Source organism: Cryptomeria japonica, chromosome 5, assembly GCF_030272615.1.
Source record: "Cryptomeria japonica chromosome 5, Sugi_1.0, whole genome shotgun sequence".
Classification (NCBI taxonomy): domain Eukaryota; kingdom Viridiplantae; phylum Streptophyta; class Pinopsida; order Cupressales; family Cupressaceae; genus Cryptomeria; species Cryptomeria japonica.
The window spans coordinates 812,249,325-812,271,313 of NC_081409.1; the positions used below are offsets into that span (position 1 = coordinate 812,249,325).

Sequence of the window (21,989 nt, forward strand, 5' to 3'; positions counted from 1 at the left end):
ATGTAATATTTTTATACTTCTAACATAGTATATTAATATTGTGGGTATGAATCCCACCATGTTTTTTCCATTAACGAGGTTTCCACGTAAAAAAATTGGTGTTATGGTGTTCTTGATCTTGGTTTTGTGTTTTTGCACTTTACTTTTCTTCATTTGCATTAAGTGGTTGAAAGATCAAGTTAATAAAGTTAAAAATTACAAAAAATTGATTCACCCACCCTCCCACCCCTCTCAGTGTTCCTTGATTCCAACAATTGGTATCAGAGCCTAGTTCCTCGGAAGAAGCCTAACATCTTGAGTGAGATCTGGGAAGGTGTTTTAATGGATTCCAGTGGTCTTAGACAACAACTACTTGTTGCACTTGATGATCTTGATCAGTCCAAAGCCAAAATCCAGGAATTGAAAAAAAATCTTAAGGATGTTGAAAACTTCATTCAAACATTAAAGGAGCAACTGAGTAAGTCCAAGGAAAAGAGAATGGAGCTTGTTGACTAGCTTAAGAAGAAAGAAAGTCTAAGCATGGATGATGAAGCCCTGAGGGAAAAGATAGGAGAAAGTGAGAAGCTTGCCAGAGACAATGTAGTTCAGAAGAATGAGATGGAAGACATTGTGATGAAACTGACAAGAGAGATTGAAGAAAGGAAGAAGAATGAGGAAAATCTTGCTCAGTCTTTGAAAAAAAAATCTAATGAATGTTGCAGACTTGAGAATGAGAATAATTAAGTGAAGAAAGAATTGCATGAAACCAAGGAAGATCTTGGAAAGGAGATCCTTTTTCTTAAATATGATCTTGAAGTTTCTAATGAGTACACGAAGAATTTCTAGATTAGTTCAACTAGGCTAGATGAGATGCTTGCAAGTCACGTAAACCCACTTGATGGAAAGCGAGGAACTAAACATTCTTGCAGCCTAGTCAAGGAGGGTCAAATCATATATTGGTGTTTTTTCGGCTATTACCTCATAGATTTGTTGGTACAAGCACTCATCTGGAATCTATGATGAATCAACACTTGCTTTGTCATCACTTGAATGGAAGATGTCACGTTTATATTGTAGGAGCGGTAGCTAGGCTAGATGAGATGCTTGCAAGTCAGAAGAATCCTAATGATACACAAGGTCTTGGATTTGAGAAAGGCGAAAGTTCCAAATCAGCACAACAAAGGACAATTCAAGAAAGCCTCTGGTAAGTCAACATAATGCTCATAAAATCAATGGTAACTATTTTTTTTGCAATAAATTTGGTCATATGGCTAGACAATGCAGAAATAGGGTGAACAATTATGGTTCATCTTTTACCGCTCAATGTTTCAAATGTAACAAATATGGTCATAAGAAAAATGTATGCAGAGTTGTGATGAATAACTTTCAGAATAGGAAAAATGTCAGATTTTATGCATGTGGTATATTTGGGCATGTTTCTAATCAGTCCAGATCAAGAGGAAATCAAATGAGCTTCAGACCTATCCAAGGAAATGTCATTTGCTATGCTTGCAACAAATCTAGTCACATTGATAAGTATTGCAGAAGCATAAATGTGAGTAGGGGAGGTCCAAAAGACAAGAACAAGAATAAGGTAGATGAGAAGGGTAAAGCAAAATTTGAAGAGATCAAAGATCAGATGAGGAAGACTTGGGTTAAGAAGAGTGATGATAATGCAGTGAATGGGTCTGCACCTTATTCCGGTGTTGGAACCTCATCCGGTAACTAAGCTAAGGCATTCGGCCTTAGGGGGAGGTTTTCATGAAAATATTCCAAACCCCTTGTTGGAGATTTGTACCTGGTTCTGGCAAGTTGCAGAGATGTGTGTGATGGTCACAGATGGATTTCTGGGAGTTTCTTATCAGACTTGATGGTTCGTAGATGATCTTTTGGGAGAACTCTGTGAATGCAGGGTATCCAGAAGAGTTAGGGTTAAGTGCATTTATTATACCTAAAAGTTATGTATTCAGAGGAAAAAAAGAAAATCAACCTATTCATTTCTCACTTCGCATTCGAAGCGAGAGAGCAGAAGAGCACAGTGAAGCAGATTTTCCAGAGATTCAGAGCGAAAAGAAGATTTGTTGTGCAATATTGCATCCGGTTGGAAGGTATTTATCGGTTGACACTTTTTTAGTTTGAAGATTAGATTTTTGGATATGGCATCTTTTGGTATTGCAACCCTGTTGGTAGTAGATGTCACTGATAGGGAAAGGACCAATTTCAAGAAGCATCCATATAAATCAATGGAAGATGATCCAAGCGACACATTTTCATTAGTCCCTTACGGTACATTGCATGTGGAGGATATTAGGGCTTATATTCACTATAACATTGAGGATCTTAGAAGTACCCAAATGATGAAGCTATACACTCACCACATGATTGATGGAATGGGAAGCCTGAAACCTGAATTTAAGTCGATTGAGGAGAAGGGTTTTGTGCAGTTCATAAAAAAATTTATGTTCAATGAGTCTGAGTAGGTACGATATACATATACTATAAGCATAAAAAAAATGACAAGTTCATGTGGCTTGACAAACCCCACAAGATTATCAAGAGTGCAATTAAGGTGGTGACATGTTTGAGCTCAGTTGGTGAAGTACCTACCTTAAGGAATGTCAAGAACCAGACCGTAATAGAAGCTACTGGTTCTCAATTTGATAAAAGGTCAATAAAATCAGTGATATTGTTGAATATGGTGTTAGATTTGCACCAATGGTGATGAGATACAAGATATATCACTCTAGTAGGGATAATCCAATATCCGCTACGATTATCTATACAACCTATCAGATATTGAAGGAAGACAAGAAATATGATTTCTATGAAGTGCTCCAGAGTGATCTATTAAGTAATTTGAAGAAAATTAAGCAGGATAAGAATCATGTGTTCAAATTTGGAACCCTGGTCATATGCTTATATGTCTACTTTATGAATGAAATTCTGGGAGTTGGAAAAGTTCAATGGGCCTTTGGCAGTTTAGACAAATGAAACACTTCATGGCCTCAAAGATTATACAATCTGGAATGGGATTCTATGGGGATACTTCAAGACTTCGCAGAACATGATGCAGAGCAGGGAGAGAATTCCTAAGGAGATAGTGGAGAAGTATGAGGATACAATCCTCTTTATGGTTGATATCGACCAATGTCTTATGGAAGTTGTGGAGACAAGAACATTATGAATCATGCCTATGGGGTATGAGGTGGAAGGACATATTCTTGATGCATATGCTTGACACTTAATGAGCAAATTGGTGGATAAGTCTGAAGAGAGGTTTCGAACCTACAAAGAGAAGAGCTTGCACTTACACTCTAAGTTCAAGAAGCTAGAGATTCAGAAGAAGGTTAGGAAGGAGGTAGAGTAGCTAACATAAAGCATGGGGATTGCAAAGAGGTGGTCCAGAGAGCTAGAGAGAAAAACATCCTGAAAGAAGAAGATATGATTAAGCCAAATAAGGTTAAACCGGAAGCCCCTACCCCTAATCCTAAACAATCAAAGAGTTATGCACCCTCCTCCGGTGGTCAGAAACTTGTTGGTTTGCCTAAGCCTCAAGCCAAACCATCGGGTGAAGGAAAGAGGAAGAGAGGACAAGCCAAAGTATTCATTCCTATTGATGAAGAGGAGACAGAGTTAGATGAGGCAGTCAAGGAGGTCCAAGCAAAATCTACTAAGGTCACCAAGATCTCAAAGGAGAAACTATCCAGTGGACCTAAATCTGAACTTGATAAGGCTTTAAAGAAAGGTAAACTTAAAGTTAAGCCTTCCATGTCCTTGTCCTTGAATGAGATTTTTAATGAAGTTGTTAAAAATGGTAACCTGAAATCACTATCAGAATGGTCTGAAAATTTTGATGAGAATAACAAAAGAACTCTAGAGGAAGCTACTATAGAATATCTAAATGTATATAGAAAAGCTCTGATTGAATCGAAGATAGTCATACCCAAGAGCTTGTATGACATTTTGGATGCTAGGAGACAAACTCGAAATAAAGAAGATGAGAACTTGAAGGAATATGTATTAGTAAACCTCTATTCAGTTGTTTCTAAGGATGAAATGGACAAATTACTCTGGTTAGCAAAGAATGAGTTCAGAAGCAAGCATAGAGTGAATAAAATCATTTTTGGTAAAATTGATGAAGGTGCTAAGGAAACTAAGAATATTTTGACAAAAAAATTGTTAGATAACCGATATCAAGTCAATTAAAAGGACAAGGTGACACTAATCTAGAAGTGCAGAGAATGGATGATACTTCTACCCTAGATGTTCAGACTGTTGAGCTAGAATAAGTTAAAGTTGAAGATGCAGTAGAAAAGGGTGGAGAGGATGGATTAAAAGATGATGAGGGTAAGGTCATGAATGATAACCCTCTGATCCCTGGAAAATAAGCAGACACTAATAAGGATGTAAAATGTAATAACCCACCAAAATTGATCCAACAAAAATTGAGTATATTTTTTTTTTCATTATATTTTACTATGTTTTATTCAATTGCATACTCTGGGCATCCATCCAAATAGGATTGGGCATTCATCCATTCGGGATGAGCTTCTAACCATACGGGTTAGGCAAGTGTCCATACGGGACGTAAATTCCATCTATCCAATACGAGATAGGCATCTACCCATACGGGGTAGGCATCCATCCAAACAGGATAGGAGATGCTCTGGCCAGAGACTTAGACTCATCGGGACCATTCGGGTCCTGAGCCACTCACTAAGTACTACATTCTTCTAACAAGAATGCACCGAGGTCGCCGTCCTTAGGAGTAATAAGAAAATAATACAAGCTTGAATTCCGCCTCGGAATTTGGCTTAAAGCCTCGGGAAGTCAAGCGAATCCTTATGAGATTCCTTTCGAGTATGCATTGAATTAAGTTTGATTATCTTATCTTTTAATTAGGATTCTTACTCAACCAAGCCTAGACCCCACCCACGAACGCCTGAGTACGAGGGACAACTCCGTCCCAAGACTGCCTACATACCCGCTTCGGCACGGGATCAAGGCGTAAAGTATGTAGTTCTATTTTCTAATCTATGGTTTGATGTAAACTGATTTGTGGGTACGCAACCCTTTCTAGGGTCAGTGTCCCAGACAGTTTCTCTGCGGTTGCTACCCACAAAGGTAGCACTTAAGCGAAGGCTCAAGATGGCCTATTGCTTGTGGCCTAAACAAAATAACTAGATCCTAATACTTATCATGAGCGTCACCCAATTGCAAATCACCAATATCCCTTCGGGATGAATAAATAAATAAATAAGAAAGTAAATTCCACGAGAGCTTTTAACTTGACCATCCATAAGAGGGGTTTACTATGGGTTATCTCAACGGATGTGAAATTCATTTAAAAGTTATCTTATTAAATTATCGATCCAAGAGGGATTACCCGCCCCTTGGATTTTTAACTTCCAAATGTCCCTTATTACTCCCCGACGATTTATAGGGGCGATGCCACAGACGTCGTTAATGCAGCTTTATTAGGCGTTAAGTGCAGTAGTTCAACACGACGGCATTACCCGTAAGCGTGACCCAGAGGCACCGTATATACCGAACGCTGCTAGTTTTGGTTTTCCAACTTCCTTTATTTAGTTATCTAACTACGAATAACGAAAATGAAAGCGTAAATAATTGAAGTAACTACTTGAAGTGTAATTTGCATAACAAATGAAACTTGCATAGTAGTAATTGCATGAAAGATATAATTATCCTATAAATAATTCGCATGCTATGAACCATTAACGAAAGCAATTAATCTATGATGTAAGATGACTTAACGAATCCAAAATAACGATTAAATCTAAGTACTTGTAATAAGATAAGTTAATCTCTAAGGACCAATCGAGTGTCCCAATGATTCTTAATAGTTTAATAAAAATCTTGCTACACATTAATCCCATTTTTAATTGAAAGTCAATATCCTTAAATTTACACTAAGGAAATTAAAAAAAATCATCATTTCCTAAGTGTCATTATTATCAACCCTAAAAAAAAATTAACTAAATGGTAATTAATTTAGATTATTATTCTTTTAAAAAAAAAAAAAAAAATTAAAATTCCAAATTTCGAAATACTAAAAAAACCAAATTTTAATGGCAAGGGCTTGTATTTTGTTATGATTATAGCGAGGGTTGTGGGGTGGGGACCACAGGTCCCATCACCCCTGTGGCCCTGCATGTGCAGGTCCGCAGGGATGAGGGGACCCTGCGGGCCCCTCCGTACCCTGCAACGGTTACTACGTAACCGTCCTTGCATGCAGGCTATCATCCAATGCAAAACGCCATGCGTTACGGGGCGAGGGTGGGTTTTTTTTAAAGAGATTTTTTTCTAAAGTTTGAACGATTTCCATTTTTTTTTTGTTATTTATATATATATATATATATATATATATATATGTGTGTATATATATATATATATGTATATATATATATATATATGTATATATATATATATATATGTATATATATATATATGTATATATATATATATATATGTTTTTATAAACAATATTATTGTTATTATTTTTTTTTTACAGGAGTAATGTATTTTAATCTATTGAAAATCACCCAGAGCAGGGTAGATAACAGGCAATAACCATGTAGCAGATTGATATTCAGAGATAAAATACAATGAAGCAATAACCAGAGAGGGTTTTTCCATTTCCTTTGTTTTCTACACAGGGAAATTCATTCACAGAGAAAAGGAATAGTTTATTTCTTTTGTTTTTCACACAGGGAAATTCTTTCACAGAGAAAGGAATAGTTTATATCTTTTTCTTTCATCTCTTTTATTCTTACACAGGGAAAATTCATTCACAGAGAAAGAAGCAAATTTGTTTGTTTCCAGGATTTATTCTCAGAGTCCAGGAGGATTTATTCAACTGGTATTTTCAGTGAGCTCAATCCACAGAGAGTTTTCAAAAGAAAATAATAATAAGAATAATCATTAAATGATTACAGAGAGAAAAATTGTAGTGAAGTTCATCCTTGTTTTCAAATAATTTCTTTTCTGTTCTTCAGAGAATTTATATAACCAGATACAGAGGAGATAATTACAATGAAATCTCTTTTAGAGGATGAGATTTAGATAACAATAACCAGAGAGATGAAAGGATGGTTCTACTTAACAAGAATCAATCTAAAATTTAATAAGAGGAAAAAAAACAATTTAAATCTGGATCTAAATTTTTTTTAAAACAGTGAATCTAATTCTTATCAAGCAAATTTAATCTACTTCCTTTTTATTAAGAATCTGAAACTAATAATCAACAATTTGTTCTACCTTTCTTTTTTTTTCAAACATTTTATTCTACTCCAAGATCTGAAACTAAATTTTATCAAAAATTTGAAACAACGAATCAACAATTTATTTTACTTTTTGTCAAACATTTTAATCTACTCCAAAATCTGAAACTAAATTTTATCAAAATCTGAAACAATGAATCAACAATTTATTTTACCTTTTATCAAACATTTTAATCTACTCCAAAATCTGAAACTAAATTTTATCAAAATCTGAAACAATGAATCAACAATTTATTTTACCTTTTATCAAACATTTTAATCTAATTCTTATCAAGTCTGAAAACTAATTTCACAAATGAATTTCATTTTCATAAAATAATTTAATCTAATCTAATCTACAATAACAATAAGATGCATAAACTAAGTTGAAGGAACCTGGATGCTTGAAGATGGTGTAGAGTCTTCCTTGATCCTCCAAATTGAAGAGAAATCCTCCCAACAAAATTTCTTAGCTGCTAATGGAAGTGGACTACAAAGGAGATTTCAACTTGCAGAAATTTCTTATGGAATAGCTAGCTTTTCTTTTGAAACTTGTACCTATTTTATAAAAGAAATTACCAATTCCCACTACCTATTTTTTTAATTGAAAAAAAGAGATTCTTCTCCCAATTTGGCCTCCATGCAAATTAATTAGGCTTAGTGGGAGGAGTTACATGCAAGGAGGTGGAGAAGCCTCTAGAAGCTTCTTATTCCTCCTACAACATGTGCCTTAATTTGGGTGAGGGAAATTAAATAACAAATTAAAATATATATGCATTTTTCATGTGTGTGAGGTTTATTATTTTTATTCCCTTACAATATTCATTCAATAATTCATCCAAAGAATATAAATAGAGTTTTGTATTTAAATCAAAAAAAGTGATAAAGGAGGGTTGTGACATAAAACATGAACAGGTGGAAGTCAAGGTTGATATTGAAGATGAGGCAAGAGACACTGAGAAATCAGTGAAGGGGAAGCAGATCCATGTAGAGGACCTGGAATTTTCTTAAGGCCCCTTCAACCTAGCTTATATGTCCCCTGTCTAGGCACTTAAGCTGTCAGCATTAACTCAAGCCAAATCTAGTGAGGACTTACTAAAATCTCACACAGAGGATAGCGAATTGCTTTTTATGGCATCTGGTATATTGAAGAAACTTATGCCATCATTTCAGAAGGACTTATTAGACACTCCATCTGGGAAATTAAAAAGATTAATTAACTCTATGGATAGTCACTTTCAATCCTTTGAAAAATCTGTTGAAGAGAAGGTCTGGAATGAGTTTAATGCAAGAAGGCTCTAGACACTAAAGAAGATGATTGTTGATAACAAAGTCTCTCTGGATACATGTGTAAAGGGCATAGAGGATAGTTTAACCAAAGGTGGAAACATTTATAAGTCATGTTTGTCATTATCTAAATTCACTATAGATATTGAGAAAAAGGCTAAAGAGTATGAGGATCAACTTGCACAGATGTCTTAATCATTTGATCCATTATCAGTCTCCTTGAGCAGTCATAAAGACCAAGTGATATCTTTGCTAGAGAAAATCGGGAATTTGAGTTGGGAAAAAGAGAAAATAATTGGTAGAGTCTATGAACTTAGGAGTTTCATTACTCCCCAGTTAAATAACATGCTTAGTGGTTTGGAAGATCCCCAAAGTGCCATGAAATCCATGAAGCCAACAGATCTCAAGTCGGTAGAGGCACTTACATACTTGTTCAGTGGGCTTTTAACAGTTTTGGAGAGTCTGAAGAAGGGTTGGGATAACCACCTAAATTCATTGAAGAATTCTTTTGCAGACATCTTCAAATTTTTGTAAGTGTATAAGGATTGTGTGTGCATATGTAAATAACATTTTTGGCTTGCATTTTTTGTTTCTAGAATCCTACCTTTGCCATTTATGTCAAAGGGGGAGAATAGATGAGTGAAAAATGTTGATCTTAGGGGGATTTATTGATTTTTGGAGTCCGGTAGTTAAATTTTTTGTTGTAGTGTATTTATTTTGGTTTTGGTCTGACACTTAATCATTTTTCACTAAGTGTTGTCATCAATGCCAAAGTGGGAGATTGTTGACAAGAGACACCACATTGATGATCAGATGTTGTCATTGATGGTAACTTGTGTCAGATATTCTATCCGCAGTTCATGATTCATTCATACCGAAAGATTGCTTGAGGTCCAATGCGGTCCAATAAGAAGAATAGGTCATCCGATGGAGTGTACAACATTTCATTGGCAATTCATTTGTATTGTGTATTTTTTTGTTTTGGATCTCGAAGAAGAATTTTGGTTGTGTTATATGCCTTATTCCTTAATTGTGGCTTTCGGTGTTGAGTCTTCTGTCAATTGGAGGATTTGATAGACATGTTTTTGGTTAGAACAATATTCATTGGTAGTAAAGTGTGAATATTCATTGTACAGATCACGCAGAGTGATTTTAGCGGTTTTTTATGTATTCAAGGATGATGTGCTGACATGTTGGAAGCATGTGGACAATTTGTTTTGGTCTGCTTGGTTGTTTTGATCGAATTTCAGCCGACTTAGGTAGCACGTTTCATTTGTGTGTTATGTGGTTTTTGGGCTCACATGGAATTGATCTAATTTGATATTGTGGATCTATATAAGATTGATTGATATGATCATTTGGTGGATTGATGGTGGTGTGGAAAGTGTGTATGAGCGATTATGCACAGTTTCGCGTGCGCGGTTGAAAGATTTGTGCTTCGGTATAATGCAAAATATCATAACAGAGAAGAGTAGTAGAGCAGAGAAGGATTGTATGTTTTGTGCTTAACGGGAACTATATTAAGGAATTTGTTGATTCTATTCAATAGTTCAAACCTTCTTGTAATCCTTTGTAATCATTTTGTAAGGCAGTGAGCCTTCCGGGTTGTAGCCCTTGTAATTGAGAAATGAGCTCTAGGCATTGTTAATATTGTGGGTTTGAATCCCACTGTGGTTTTTCCCTTAACTAGGTTTCCACATAAAAATATTGGTGTTATGGTGTTGTTGATCTTGGTTTTGTGTTTTTGCACTTTACTTTTCTTCATTTATATTAAGTGGTTGAAAGATCAGGTTAATAAAGTTAAAAATTGCAGAACACTTATTCACCCCCCCCCCTCCTCTCAATGTTCCTTGATTCCAACAAGAACTTCCACTACAATAAGGATGAAAATCAAGATCAAAGAGAAATAAATTGCCATGATTTGCCACAACAACAGTACTCAAAAAATTGTTAGATGGATAAAAGACAACAATTTATAAAAATAAAGAAAGCTCAGGAGTGGCTAAAGGAATCTACTAATGAATGCGTTCAGGATGAAATGGAGAAAGTGACAACTACTTTTGATAACTAGGAGAGACTCAATAAGGAAGTCCAGAAGAACAAACTAGAGGTGGGCTTGGGGGATCAAATGAAAAGAGTTTGCTAGGTTGAAAGAGAATAAGGGGGTTTAATTGAAGAACATTAAGGACTTAATCACCTATTGCATGGAATCTATTAAGAACACGATCATCAATATTCATGTCTTCCAATAGGAGCTAAGTAAGAAAAAATGTGCAAACTGCATGAAGCTGGTTTGTAGCCCCACAATAGCTCTCACCACTCTACTCTAAATGGAAAAGGCATTCTATGGAGACCCCCTACTCCTCTCTTCACTTGTTAACTATGGATGGTTCTAGTCTCTCTCCTAGGGAGATGTATTTCTAAGATAAATTGAAGTTTCTTAACAAGGTGTGACAAACTACTAAAGGCCTGAGATTGTTAAATGATCCTTAGTTTCTCATAAGGTCTCCTCTCTTTTTTTGTGTTTCTATTTGTTTGTTCTTATCTTTTTAGGTTTTTTTATTTTCCTAATCTCATTGCTTGTGAGATTCACTCTCTTTGTATTTAAGGCTATTTTGTAGTGGGTATGGGCCCTTTCTCAAGATAATCTTATCAAATCAATATAATAATAAAAATTAAAGATAAAATATGACCTAATGTATGGACCAAAACCCTATTTATGAAGGGGAGTATAATCTAGAAGGATCTGAGAAGTAGTCAAGAATAAGAATTGTAGATTTTTTAATTTTTATAAATTTTGGAAGTACTTATTATTTCAATACAATCAAAACTGTATTTAGTTAATGATGTCACAATCAAATTTGATCATGAAATATGACCTTCTTTATGGACCAAAATTCTCTCTAGGAAGGGGGAAGATCCATAAGGAATTTAAAAGTATTCAAGAACAAGAATTGTAGATTCTTCCAAATTTTTAAATTTTGGATGTACTTATTGTTTCAACACAATTTCAAAACTGTCACTTTTATTTAATTAGTAATTTCACAATCAAAATGACTGTCATGTAATTGTTAGAATAGTTTCTCCAGAACCATGATGGTCATGACTATAATTAGCATTTATTTTATCTTGTGACAAGGAACGAAATGAGAAGTGAATGCTCATGTGTTTTGGAATCCTAAATTACTCAAAGAAGCTTTCAATGCATGGGAATGAATTCCATTATCCTTCAAAGTGGATTTGAAAAGATTGAGACAAGTTTTAAAAGGTTGAAGCATTAATATGTGTTCATCTAGTAGAAAGGGAACCTTAGTTGTAGTTTAATGAAGATATAATAAAGAGAAATAATAACTTTATGGATGTAATCCATTCCTTATAATCTATTTTCTAATCAATATAAATTTGGGTAGAAAAACTACTGGTTTTTATTAGCTAATTTTTATTCTATTTAAGTAAACTTGGGTGTCTAGTATTTTTTGTATGTTCATTTTTTAACATTTATAATTGTTGTTGATTAATCAATTTAAATATGGAGTAGAAGATATGAGAAACCCATACAAATAAAAATCCATGAGAAGCTACTACATTGAAGATATCTTCAATATTTATTCCTAGTAAAATAAATCTATAATATAATGAGAAGCTACGTGTTTAAATGAGTACCTTATATTATAAATGACACACTTATAGTAGATAGATAAGATATTTTGTTTGAAGCAGAAAAAATATTCATTTCACTTGCTAATGAATGTCTATGTGTTTTTTTATATAAGATTCATAGGTTCTCTTGTGTTTAAGTATGGGTCTATCTTGACTAACATTTGATTATTTTTTTTATTTAACTCGTAGACTGATTATTGACAATATATAGTATAAATATGCTACAAGACTATATATTATTACCATATGTACTATTGACCTTTGTTATAAGGTCAATACTGTTGTTATGTTACTTTAACTATAAAAAACAATTGAACCATGCCCAACTATACAACAACTGGACTACAATCAGGAACAGGAAAGACTGCAACATTTTGTTCAGGAATTCTACAGCAACTGGACTACAATCTCCGGTCCTGCCAGGCACTAGTTTTGGCACCAACTAGAGAATTGGCACAGCAAACAGAAAAAGTTATGAGGGCGCTTGGTGATTATCTACAAGTAAAAGTACATGCTTGTGTTGGAGGAACAAGCATTAAAGAGGACATTCGTATTCTTCAATCGGGTATCCATGTTGTTGTGGGGACACCTGGTAGGGTTTATGACATGTTGTGTCGCCATGCCTTGTGCTCTGATTATATTAAGATATTTTTTTAAACACAGTCCTTTGCTTTGTTAATGAATTGATGATTGATCTCCTTGTTCTTTCAGATATATGATATTATTCAACTGCTTCCTCAAAATCTTCAAGTTGGTGTTTTTTCGGTTACAATGTCTTGGAGATCATAAGGAAGTTCATGAATAATCCAGTCTAGATTCTTGTGAAGAGAAATGAGCTTTATCAGTAAGCTGTTTTTTTAGATTTGATTGTGCATATCTTTTTTTATCAACATTTCGGATCACATTCTGTGAACTTACTCTAGAACATATCTTACAGTTTTATGTAAAATGTAGAAAAAGAGGATTATAAGATTGACATGCTGTGTGATTTGTATGAAACCCTAGCAATAACACAGTGTGTGATTTTCATCAATACGAAGAGAAAGGTTGATTGGGGAACAGACCAAATGGGAGCTCGTGATAACACAGTGTCTGCAACACATGGTGATATGGATCAGAATAGCAGAGACATCATTATGAGAGAGTTTAGATCTGGTTCTTCCAGAGTGCTGATTACGACTGACCTTTTGGCACGAGGTATTGATGTTCAACAAGTTTCTCTTGCTATCAATTATGACTTGCCATCACAACCAGAAAACTATCTCCACCGTATAGGTCGTAGTGGGAGATTTGGTAGGAAGGGTGTGGCAATTAACTTCGTCACCCGGGATGATGAGAGAATGGTTGAGGATATACAAAGATTTTACAATGTGGTAATTGAAGAACTGCCATCAAATCCCATCAAATGATGCAGATTTGATATAAGAGTTGCAGGTGATGTAGGTTCTTGTTGTGTTGTAAGGACTTTGGGATGACTATCTTACTCTCTAGGAATTAAAATTTTGGAGAATCTGTTTAATGAGGAGTTATAAGTTTTTGTGGGCTTATTAACTGTAACGTTTTTGTAAGAACTAATATTGAATGATGAGGATCCAATGTCATCTTTTCACTTTCGCCTAATATACATTTTTTTATGTGGACTTCAATTGAATGTTAATGATTATTGCATAGTGTTCCCTTCTTTCAATGGTTCATTCTAAGATATTAAATCATCTTGAACACAAACATTTATTATGTTGTGTGATACTTTTCTTCTTGCTTAATCTTTTCAAGCAGAATCAATCTTATGATTTAGGTGAAAGACTAATTTTTGAAGAATTCAAATGTCTACATGTAATTAACAATTATTTATTAGAGTTTGAGGATTAGATAAGAAAACAATAGTATAAAAATCATCTTTTGTTTATTTGTATTGAACGAGTTGTTACAATTTTATGTATTTTCATAAATCATAGATTTTTTTTTAAAAATATTTCTTAAAAAAATTGTTTAAATACCTTAGGTTCATTTATTTGTATTTTTTCTTTTGAGGCCAAGACCATTATTAAATGATTAGATCAAAGTTTGGTCATCTAGATTTGGTAGAAAGATTTATTGAAGAAATCCTTTTAAAACTTAAATTTGATGGAGTTGGCTGATTTTGATGGTTCAAGGAGATGCATTGAAATGGTGGGATCAATATAAAAGAGCTTATGGTCAATAAAATATGTTTTTCTATAAAATTAAATAGTGAAGCTAAGCAATGATGTTTCTTATTTGAAAAACTAGAAGAAGCTTTCTTAGATGGATGGGATAGAAAATAAATTATTTAAGAAAGTAGAAAAATAAGAAGTAGGGAAAATGAACATTACAAATACATGATTTTCAATTTCAAGTGAGGAGGAAGGATTCAATCCTTTAATTTCATGGTTGTATTAAAAAGGAAATGGTTATTGTTTCTACAAATCCTAATAGCAAGTATAACTTAATAAACATGGAATTAGTTGAAAGACTGCAATTACAAGCAAAGAATATCAAGGATAGTTAAACAACAAGTTACAATATTCATTTTTTATAAAATTTGAATCTTTTTATAGATGAGTATGTTTTGTATTCAAACTTTAATACTTTAGATATAGATGGGTTGGATATTGTTTGAAGATTACTTATCTATATTTACAATCTTTTAATCCATTACTATTGATGTGCAAACTTGAAGTTTGTGAACCCTTGGTTTAGGAGGGAAAATATATATTTCAAGATATTATGCATATTGAAGACCAAAAAAAAGTAAGTTAGAAAAATTTCAAGAATCTACTAAATAATCCACTAAAGGATTCGAGAGCAAATAAAAGAAGAAATGTGTAGAGGAAAAGAGGAAAGGACTATTTATCCTCTTTAGTAACAAAAAAAAATATAAAAAAAAATTAAGTTAAGATTCTAGCCATTGGGTTTGAAAAGCAGTGGGGTTTCCCCAAAGAAAATTCACGCAGAAGCATGACTAAATTGACAATGTGTAAAATGATTGAAAAGGATTGACAATTATAACCTACGGCCTAAAATTGTGATTATCTAAATTTTTCACAATTTCCAAAGACTTTTGAAAATTTTCTCCATAATTTTTCTATATACGAACAAGACTTAATTAATGATTTTAAAAGTTTCCATTTCCAACTCCCTTTGTTAAAAAATAATTTAAAAAGTGATAACAAATGGTGAGAACCAAACATCAACCAAAAAAATATAAACTTGAGAAAAAAAGAAACAAATACAAGGAAAAGTTAGGACTAAATAAGCCCTTACAAACCTAAACTATGAGAAAGGTACAACTACCTATGTAAGTGTGCTATTTTAAAATGAATTTGGTGATGTTTAAGATTTTTATTGACATATTTTTTGGTAAAATTTGTCTCAACCTTCCTTCTAAGGTTCATTTGATATTTCATTTGCAATTACTATTTCATCCTTAGTTATTTTGTTTTCATTTGGGAAAGTTGGCTTCTAATTTTGAGGTGGCATATTTTTTATTTATTTACTATTTTTTTTCCCATGTGAGGAAATTGCAATTCCACATTGAGGTGGAATGTTTGCCAATATGTTAAAATCTTTGAAGATGTGTAAGATAGTTTTAATTCATCATAAAAATTACTTATGATAAATTACGCTAGGTTTGAACACTTATCATTGAGTATAATTGAATGGGTTTTATGAATATACCTTAATTATCTCAAGGTCAGGTCCACGTCAAATATTCATAGTTATGATATGTGACAACATGAAAGGAATATGCTAAAAATAGCTTGGAAGACCAAGATAATGGGGGAATTGGGATGTGTACCTTGACGATTTTGGAACCATACCTCTCTTGGAATCGCTAATGGTTTTTTGAAACCATGTGATAGTTTCTATTGTGTTCTTCTCCTATTAAATGGTGCTTAGAGTTAGAGGATATAATGGATATTTTGTAGGTTATGTGAGAATTTCTATGTTGCTCATATTTAGAGGGATGGATGATATATTGTAACCACTTTTACAAACTATGCAAAATTTTAAATCCATGGGTGTGGATTTGTTTCCCACAAGGGTTTCTCCATATCATTTTTTGTTATGGTTTTCACTTTCTTTCATGATTGATTTTTATTTATATGTGATCAATTATTGTTAATGAATTTAGATGCATTATAGTTTAACGTGTCTTGTTGTATTGTTTCATTCTAGTTTCAACATTTATTATTAGACCCATGGCTGGATTTATAAGATACATGGATGGCTCTTTCAAAATGTTTGATTTGACTTTTTTCTACAATTATAGTTGTTAGAGTCACCAATGGACCTAAGCTCCTAGAATCACTTTCAAAATAAAAAGAAATGTCTTCCACAAGAGAGAAACAAGAAAAAAAATGTCCTTATTATGAGCACAATGAATTGATTTAGTTTGAATCAAGATATGAAAATGTACATATGATGCCTTGCATATATGGGAAATGTTGGGATATATTACTAGACAATATTGTAACAAGTGTTTTAGTCCTATGTAATGAGACAAATAGTGATAAGATAAGATCAAAATGATAGATAGAGATATGAAAATGTACACACGATGCCTTGCATATATGGGAAAGGTTGGGATATATGACTAGACAAGATTGTAACAAGTGTTTTAGTCCTATGTAATGAGACAAATAGTGATAAGATAAGATCAAAATGATAGCTAGATACTTTTAGAAAGATTCTTAGATCCCTAAGAAAAATTATCAGATGAAAATGTGAATGGTGGAAAGTTGGGGTTTCATTAAAATGTAGGTAAGACCACTAATTTCATGGGGTTAACCCTTTATATTTAAAAGAAGAATGAAACCCAATAGATCTAGCCACAATTCAATTAAAGAAAGGGTTGAGATGCTAATTGGATTTATGTGTTTGATTCCTCTTTTGAAGTTGAAGTATTTGAATTGTAAAGTTGGATCTAGGGAAAATAGTGAGGAATTGAAGCAAAACAACAATGACAAGGTATTCCTGATTTCAAACAAAGCTACAGAAAAATATCTTAGAAGAGATAATGAGTTGGAGCCTATAGCTAAAAATCTAGGCTAAATTGTCTGGACCAGGAGGGTAGGGTTCCTTGGTCTTGCAACTTCAAAGTAGATAAGCCAGATGTTTTTTGGATTAGGGAGACACATAAAATCCACTGTCATAACATTAGGCAAAATTCTTGGGAGCAAGGTAGTGGGAGTTACATGGTCCTCCACTTTTCATGCCTGTAAAAGCTAAACCTATTCATCATCATATGTTTTGTCAGAATCTTCGATTATAGTACCTGAATCAATTTATTGCACACACAGAGAGAAAATGGTTGCGGATAGAGGTTTTCCTTAAGTCAACCCCTAATTTAGGAATTAACCTTGCAATTGAAATGATAATTGAAATGAAAATAGAATTGAATTACAACAGAATACTTTCCTTTTGAGGGAAAGGATAGAACTAAATTTGAATGCTTGTAATTGAAGTTGATATCTTGATGAATCTTTCTTGAATCCCCATGCCAAGGGTTTAGGATGTCATGTAGAATACCTTCATTGAAGATTGATCATGGATGTTATCTTGAATGCTTGAACTTGACTTGACCTCTCCTTCAATGCTTCATTGCTTGCTCACCTAAATTGAATTGTCCAGAGTATAATTGAGAGAGATCCATCAATCTATCTTTCAAATGAGACGGGTAGGCCTCCTTTTATACTTAATTATCTGAAAATTATTTGAATTTCAAAAGTATTCTCACACAAGACCTAAATTCCTGCTCAATTGAAGCGATTGTTGATGGGACCAAATTTGGGTCTTAATTGGGAGGATCAAGATGATGAGGGTACCCTAGTCCTAAGCCAGGACCAAGGCACCCCTAGTGTCCTGCTCCTACTAATAAGGACTCATATTTGAACAAGGGTCAGGAAGGGAGTTGAAAATACAAATTTTTGGAAGGTGTGAACATAATTAAAGTAGAAATCAAGCACTAAAAGACATAATGCCAAGGTGAGGTCTACATGAGGATGATTTTGTATGTGGATATAATTTATGTTGTTACATTTAGCCCCCACTTTAGTGGAAATATGAGACTACACCCATACTCGTGATAAAGTACAATGTTGCATTAAAAAAATTTCACCAAGATATCAAAGAGATGAGACACACCAATTCCCAAGGGACTTTAGGATCTTACTACTCTATTATTGAGATAAGAGGGACACGTGAAGGGGAAAGAGCATGACTATAATGGCCTAGTAAGATTTGTGCTATGAAAAAGAAAATTTTGAAATACCAAATTACAAAGAAAAGGTTGATTATCTTGTAAAGAAAAAATACTAAAATTTATTTAAAAGTTTTGAAAAAAATAAATGCACTAGAGAAAAGAGTCTATGTCAAGATGATATAATTATTTTCTAATTTGGATAAATAATTAAGAAAAAAGGTGACGCCAAATGGAAAGAGTTATATTTCAGTACAAGCAACTTTTCAAATTTTTCAAAAAATATATATACATAAAAAATAGTTAAAACTATATCTTTGCACTAAAGTTTCAAGTTATCAATATACACAAAAAAAATTTAAGAAAAAAAGGTAAAATTTACTATATAAGTATGATGCCTCGTGTAACTTCAATTTCAGTATTTTATCAGCAACTAAATTATAGTGTTTACTTTATAAGAAAGTATATTCAAATTTAATTTTTTAATTTTTTTTAAAAATTACAAACATAAAATACACAAAAAATATACATTTTATTAGTTTACGTCATTTCAAAATTCAAAACATATATTTCACTTTCTATTGATTCAATTTAAAAAGTTGAATCAACATTGGCCATTTCCTTTATAAAAGCGTGACACAACTTTGTGCTTTTATCCCACTGGAATATGGGATGTAGGACTAAGGGTAACAAAACCCATGCACAAAGAGGGAATATTGAATACAAAGATGTAAACTATGGTCAAGCAATGCGATTTCTTTGTAAAATTATTAATTAATGTAAATGAATTAAACACTATGAATTATGATATTGAACAATAGATGCATTTAAACATAACATTTCATAACAATCAGATCTAAGCATACAATTGAAAATTATGCAACCCACAAATCAAGTTTAGAAGAAAAAATTAGGGTTTTTTATGAATTTAACCTCTAAATTTATGTAATTCAAGTGCATATATGATTTATGAGTGTAAATATGAATGTTTAAGTGCATACAAATCAGATCTAAAAATGAAAATCAGAAGTAAGTATAAGACACATCAGGTTCACCAAAAATGTTTGGTGAACTAGTTATCAAATGAATGTAACTATAAGTGCATAAGATACATGTTTCAGAAGTGATTGCAAATATGAATCAATGCAATGCATACAAATGATATCTAAAAATGAAAATTAGAAGTAAGCATAAGACACATCAGTTTCACCAAAAATGTGGAGAGTGGAAAGTTAGGTCTTCACTGAAATGTAGGTAAAACCATTAAGTTCACGAGGTTAACCCTTTACATTTAAAAGAGGAATGGAACCTAATAGATCTAGCCACAATTTAAATAAAGAAAAGGCTGAGATGCTAATTGGATTCATGTGTTTGATTCCTCATTTGGAGTTGAAGTTATATTTAAATTGTAAAGTTGGATCTAGGGCAAATAGTGAGGAATTGAAGCAAAACAACAATGACAGAGTGTTCCAAATTTTAGACAAACTGTAAATAGAAATCTGAGAAGGGAAAATGAGTTGAAACTTATAGCTAAAAATTCAGGCTAAATTGTTGGGACCAAGAGGGTATGGCGCCATGGTCTTGCAACTTTAGAGAAGACAAGCAAGATGTTTTCTGGATCAGGGAGATGCAAAAAATCCATTGTCAAAAGATAAAAAAAAATCATTGGACTAGGGTTATGTTTGTTACTCGGTCTTTTGCTTGTTGCACCTGTAAAAGATAAACATGTTTGTCATCATCTATTCTATTGAAATCTTTGATTGCAACACCTAAATCAATTCTTTGCACACACACAGAGAAAATGGTTTTGGATAGGAGTTTGCCTTGGGTTAAACCCTGGTTTAGGAATTAAACTTGAAATTTAAATGATAATTGTAATTGATTGCTCTTTTGTATTGTATTATTGCAATTGTTCTATGTGTGGATCTTTCCAAGTGGTGTCAATGTTATCATTTTGCTGAAAGGCTAATTTTTAAGATTTCAAAGGGTAGGGTTAACATTTAGTGGTATATAATGTCTTAATTCCTTATATGCATTCTAAATCTCACCACAATTGTCATATGAAAAAATGATAAGGCTATTTTTTAATATCTCAAAGGGCGAGCTTAACATTTGTTGCTATATAATGTCTTAATTCCTTGGATGGACTCAAAATATCATGACAATTCTCATATGAAAAAAATGAAAACCACACAATATCTCATCAAAAGAAAAGTTGAGGAAGAAAGACTCAAATATTTGAAACACAATATTTAAGTAATGTATATATTATTTTAATTATCTTTCAATATGTTGATTGTGTAGTGGATGTTACATCCTTCTTTTTCACTGATACTATGCTATGTTTTATTTGTACTATTATGTGATGTTTAGGCAATGCTAATTAATAGTGGTTGGAAATTTCTTATGAGAAATTATTTTGTTGGATAGATAATGAATTTGTCTATTGCTATCTAATCTTAAATTCATACATGTTAGAGTAATGGATGCGATTTCGGCCTAATTGCATTCTTATAAACCTAGTGATTGTAGGAAACACATCGTCCTTCGAGAAGGAAGGGGAAGTATTATCAGGTAGAGGAGGTAAACGGGTGAATGGTCAAGTTGCCATTTGAGTCTTTTTAACTTGTAAGTACTAGTCAATTTTTGAGATGTTAGTGCCTAGGGTTGTGAAATCATGATCTAGGTTTCTAGTTTGTCTAGCCCTAGTATATCAATTGAGTTACTAAGGTTCCTTCTATTATATGAAATCACGATATTGACTTAAGTTTTCAAATTAAGTAGTACAAAATTAAGAATTGATTTGATAAATCGTTATATAAATGTCATATAATTCATTGCATACATGATTATATATATGCATAAAATAGGGAGTATATACATATATATACATAAGTATATATATGTATGTATATGTGCCACATGATAATGATAGCACAAATGTATGTATATAAACTCTATGAATCATTCTTTAATTCATAATAGATATCATAAACGCATAATGGTCGATGGCCATATTAATATAAAGCATGAGTAATACATAGCTTGGTGGTGCCAAGCACACATGCATCAAACAACCACTATAATGTATATATCAGGGAAATTATTATTATTCTTGTGAATGCAGGTTATGGCATTATGAAGCATTTGTTAATGGAATCCATTGAAATAAATTTGAAACTCGTTGAAATTAATACAAAGTGAAATGAAATTGGCCTTATTGTTTGAAATTAAAGTATATTGTGGGGGCTTTTGAAGTCTATGGATATATCTATTGAAAGGAAAATCATTTGGAGATATAGAAATAGTTATCACATAAACTCTTTTTCTATTCATCCCTACATAAAAGTAGAGGAATATTGTACTTCCTTGGAAACATAGTAAGCTTGGAGACCAGCCTGAAGGATTAAGAAGAGACTTCAGCTGCAATAGTATATGCTTCAGGCGCTTAGCCTAGTTAAATTCTAAGATAGAAAGAAGATATAGCTGAAAGCTTAGTTTCTGATTAAAATAAAGTGCTTCTTGACCTGAGTATATAGGTTGTATAAGCTCTTACTTGCTGC

General features: G+C 33.0%; 1 pseudogene; it reads left to right on the forward strand.

Moving 5' to 3' along the window:
* Positions 1-12,524: 12,524 nt before the first annotated feature.
* On the forward strand, positions 12,525-13,615 carry LOC131042928 (eukaryotic initiation factor 4A-1-like; annotated as a pseudogene).
* The last annotated feature ends 8,374 nt before the right edge of the window (positions 13,616-21,989 follow it).